This window comes from Hyaena hyaena, unplaced genomic scaffold (assembly GCF_003009895.1).
Source record: "Hyaena hyaena isolate Hyena2069 unplaced genomic scaffold, ASM300989v1 scaffold_15, whole genome shotgun sequence".
In the NCBI taxonomy this organism is placed as follows: Eukaryota; Metazoa; Chordata; class Mammalia; order Carnivora; family Hyaenidae; genus Hyaena; species Hyaena hyaena.
Genome location: NW_024080647.1, coordinates 4,584,781 through 4,589,837, shown reverse-complemented (window position 1 = coordinate 4,589,837; position 5,057 = coordinate 4,584,781).

The window sequence follows — 5,057 nt, the reverse complement described above, 5'->3', positions numbered from 1 at the left end:
TCCACACCTTCAACCACTCATGTAGCTGTTCTGAGAAGCCAAGCACAGGACCACAAAACACGGCTGCAGAGCAAGGTCTGGGCTCTTAGGGGAGTGGAGACAGAGAACGGGAGGGCAGCACCCTGGCAGAAAAGGGAAACTAAGCCATATGGAACCACTGACTTCTAAATCTTTCCCTTCCTTGTTTCTACCCCCTTAAGTAGTTCTATAGCCCAGACCCCAGGCTGCACCTCAGTACCAAACACAGGCTACATGGGGCGTGAACGGTCAACAAGAGTTTGTGGCAAGGATGAATGATCGCAGAGAGAGAATGAATGGTAAGAGGGTGTGGTCCTTCCCCTTGGTGACAAGAGCCAAATACAACTTTGGCACCTCTCCAAACTTGAACTTCCTGTCCGTGAACTGGAGGTGCTTGTTTCCCTGACCACTACCCAGGGCAACTGCAAAAAGCAGAGATAAGAGTGCTTTGTGGCTCCAGGCTGTGAATTTAGCTCCTTCCTTCTCTCCTAGCCCCATGATTTTAAGTTACTGAATACCCAAAACTCAAGTAGGTCATCTTGAGTGATAAAAAGTACTCATTCAGGCAGCATTGTGAAGATGCAGTTGCTCACAAACGCCGACAGATCCCCATATTCAGACAACGGTAACTGCTGTAGGTACATGTATAATCCTGCTCTTGCCAAATCAGGAAACAAGTCTACCTTTAGAGATTTCTGAGCTCTGATCACCCTTATCCAGGTTTTTCCCCTCCCACATACTGTAATGGTTGGAGCCTTTGTTTTTTGTTTGTTTGTTTAGCCTCTTTCTTAACCAGGTAATTAGAGAGCTTTGGGTCACTGCTGGCTCTTCTTCCTGCTCAAGTGGGGCTTTCCCAGTTCCCATGCGGCTCTTCCACAGTCTCCCAGGAGCCCTGGCCTTTGTGGGACCCTGTGGCCCAGAATTGCAGAGAAGCATTTAACTCTGGACGGGGATGCCAGAAAATGGGATCTTGAGCCTTTTGCTTTCTGTGGGACCCTCTTAACTTTAGTTTCCATAGCTGCAAAAAGTAGATAATGCCTTTCTTGCTTATCTTCTAAGGCTTTTATGAGGATCACCAGAGATGGTATATGTAAATATATTCTGTAAACTGTAAAGCAGCATATGACTATATTGCTATTAGTACGACTGCTATAACTGTCAGAACTCTCAGATCCTACCAGCTATCTCTGGGAGCTTGCAGATATTCTCTGGGCCCCTCCCCTATCCTTCCTCCACACTCCTCCAGGTAGAATGTGGGGTTAAAAACCTGTTGAGAAGGCTTGATGCACTGGGAAAATAACCAAGGAGTACATAAATTAGAATCAACTCAAATTTTATTACTTGCTAAGGATGAGAGAAAGATGAACAGGTTTTCTTTTAAAGATAGCCACAGCAAACTGTTATTGAGTACCTACTGTGCATTAAGCACATCCCTCACTATCATTCCTGTTACTGTGAGAGACGAACCCAGATTCAGATGGGCTTTCATGGAATGATACAGCCATTCCTTATAGGAGACTCACCTTACTATAGGAGACTCACTAAATGTGTTGCATTTTCCCTACCCCAGATAGACATGGAAATATACCATCTTGGTTCTTGCATAAGTGGAGAGCCAGATGGGTCCTACAGGCTCAAAACCTTACCCCCTAGGTTAAAAGGCCAGAGAGACAGCACAGAGGGCTAGACAGGTCGCTGAGGGCTTCTCTGTGTCCCTTAAACCAGGAGTAGCACCCAGTACCCTAGAAAGAGAGCAGTCAAGACTGAGACCAAGATTTCCCAGGAAAGCAGAGTGTGGCATGATAGGAAATCTGAGCTCTAGTCCTGCTTCTGGAACTGCTGGGATAGGCTTCCAAGCCCATGGCCATCCTGTGGCTGCTGCCTCTCTGCTAAAGGGTGTGTGTGTGTGTGTGTGTGTGTGTGTGTGTGTGTGTGTGTGTGTGTTTCTGGAATGGCCATATGGGGGCTGGGGAAGGCAGTGGAAGGAGCAAGGCTGGGAGTCAGGAGACATGAGTGAAGCATGCCTTCACCATTGGTCTTATAATCTTAGAGCAAACCACTTCACCTGTGTTTCAATTTCTTCATCTGTAAAATGGGAGAGAAGACTGGACTAAATACCCTCCACGCTAACATGGTCCAGGACCCCTCAGAAAACCAAGTGCAGTAGTGCCAAGGGGCACCTGACCTCACTCACTGACCTTTCTCCAAATGCCTGCAGGGACTCCCACTCACCCAACCCAATCAGAAGCCAGAGGATGAGGGTGCCTGTGGGTGTTGTCCACATGAACTAGAGAGTGTGGGAGGGCTGGGTGATGGTCAAGGAGACCTAAAAGAATGCCTCAGGAGCTCAGGCCTCTTTCCTGTCAGCTCTGGAACATTGCCAGGACAGTGATCTGCCCAGCCTCTCCGTGCTCACAAGTGTGGGCCCTCAGCCGCTATAGCCCCTCCTCTGTTCCTGAAGCAAAACATCAGCGAGCAGGGTCTGCTCTCTTAGAGGTGGCCCATGACTGGAGGGGCAGGGGCGTGGGAGGCTGTAGCTGGGTGGAGAGGTTTTTGCTTCTTCCTCTAATACTCTGTAGGAAAGTCTCTTCCTCCATATTTACATTTCCCTTCTAGGATCTCCTTCTGGTACCTTCCCTAATCCTACTCTGAGGGGCCTTGCCCTATTTCTCAAGCATATTTGCATCCTGACAAGGAGCTCCTCAGGATCAAAAAAGCTTTATTCCAGAACTCAGAAAATGGAGCTGGGCAGGGCACATGCATGACAGGCAGGGCAGTGGGGAAAGGGCGAGTGAGTCCCCTTCCCTACTAAGACTTCCAGGACCCCATGGAGCCTAAGCCTTTACCCTGTGCTGTTTCTCAAGGAAGCTCCATGTCAGGCCACACAGCCTAAAGATTCCAAAGGTGGGCCAGAATCTGCTCTCCTAAAAAGGCTCCAAAATAAAAGTCATATCCCTAAAAATGCTGTTCAGGCAGCAGTGCCCAAGAATGGCCCAGCCAGAGCAATGGATGTAATCTTTGCCCCAGGAAATACAGAGCCAGCTTCAGGCCAGGCATAGGGGGCAGCCAGGGTTCCCCAGTGCCTCAACAAGCATCCATTTACACAGGCCTCATGTGCATGTGAAGGGCAGCGGGAGATGCATGTACTTGTGAAGATGGCGTCCTCTGCCATGGAGATGATCTCAGTGCTGATGGGAAGGGACCCCTGAGCCAAAGAACCCTGATTGTTCCGAGACACCTAAAATCCTTTCAGAAGGGAAAGAGGCCTTTCACCTGTAACCAGATCAGGATTAAACCCCTCCTGGAAGAAGCACAGAATCGGAGACAGAACCTGGTTGCTTCTGACTGGCCTTACTGTCCTTACCAAGAAGTCATTTAACTATTCATGGCTCATAATTTCACAGTTCAGTCCAGACATGACTGTCTGCTAAGGCCTCTCACCCTGAGGAAAGGCCCCAGTCCAGCTGGAGGGCCCCTCTGGGATGGTTTCAGGGCCCCCTCCCCTTCCCAGCTTCTCCTCTCAGACCTAGGCCTGGGCCCTGCTCAGTAAGGCGTGAAGGAGGCCCCCCAGGGAAACGAGAGGAGCAGGGGCCTTTAAATTATGGAGCAGCTTTCTTAGCCCCTCTCAGAAAGGCCCAGCTTCCTGGCTAAATAATTCACCACCTCGGGAAGACCCAGTGGTTCCTGACACTGCTGAAGTAGGTCAGGCATCAGCTTGGCCTTGGGGATGGGTGGCAGGGCGGGGATAGCGGATCTCAGAGCAGCTCCTCACCAGCATTAGGAGAGGCCGCAGGCTGGGACGCAATGCCCCGCCGGTCCGGATACCCGCAGGGATGTAGGGAGGCGAGGGGTACACTCGGGCAGCTAATAACACAGCCACTGATTCCCCTCCTCCCACCCAGACCTCTCCCTGGGGTCCCCGTAAGCCTCCAGCCTGACACCCTGCGGGGCTCCTCCTCTCTCACAGAAGCTGGGGGTGTGTCCTCTCTCTGCACGCAGATGATGCATGTGTCACCCTGTAGCCTTGAACAGCGGACACATTTATCAGGACACCTTAGACCCAAATCACCCAGTGCAGGGCTGGGATTCAGAAAAGGCAAAGCAGAGAGAGGGATGCCAAGGTCACCCACGATGTAGGTGAGGAAGTGACCAGGGTCAGCCACAGCCGCTCCAGTTTCACTCAGAGCAAGGCTGGAAGGAAACCGCAGAGTGGGGAGGCTCTGGGGCCTGTCCTGCCCTCCCTGTGTAGGCACAGCTTCGAGCCAAGCTGTGAAGGGTATGGGGTGGGGCCACACAGATGGAAAAGACCAATAGCAAAACCATGGGGTCAGTGCTCCAACCCAGCAGAAGAAGCTGGAAAGGATTCCAAGCCACCACTTTACAGATGAAGAAACTGAGGCCCCAAATCACAACAGGGAGCAACAGGGGCCAGCTGCAGGTTCAGTGCGGTCCAGGGTAATGGCTCCGTATGATTTCCCCTTCAGGCCCATGTACTCCGGCTTCTAGCACAATCTCCCCTCAGGAGCCAGAGCCACCCAAGGAAGCCTACAGGGGTATGGGAGTGTGGCCCTTTCTGGGGCCATCCTCCCTCCCTCCAGCACAGCCTCACAAGACACACCCCAAGGACACTTCCTGGGGGAGCCCACCCTTCCAAACCACAGTCCTTCTGCTAGAGGGCCTGAAAAGGCCACAGGCCGGGAAGGGTCAGACCCACTAGAGGGCAGCACCCAGAGAAAACAAGGTCCCATCTGGGTGCTTACTCTGGGTGCGGGGAATCTCCATCCATAGGCTTGAAACTCGGGATGAGGAAGAAGCAAATGAATCAAACAGAGGGTGGACTGGCAGATATGCCCCCACCGAGGGGTCCTCCGAGTCCCTTTTCCTCCAGGACTTAAACTGCCCGATGATGATGATGAGGGAAGGAGGGAAGTGCCACCTGAGCCCTGGGCCACCTCACCTCCCTCCCCCAGCTCGCAGCAGCTACCCTTCAGCGGGGCCCTCCCCATCTACATCCCGTGGAAGCAAAGGTCAGAGAGCAG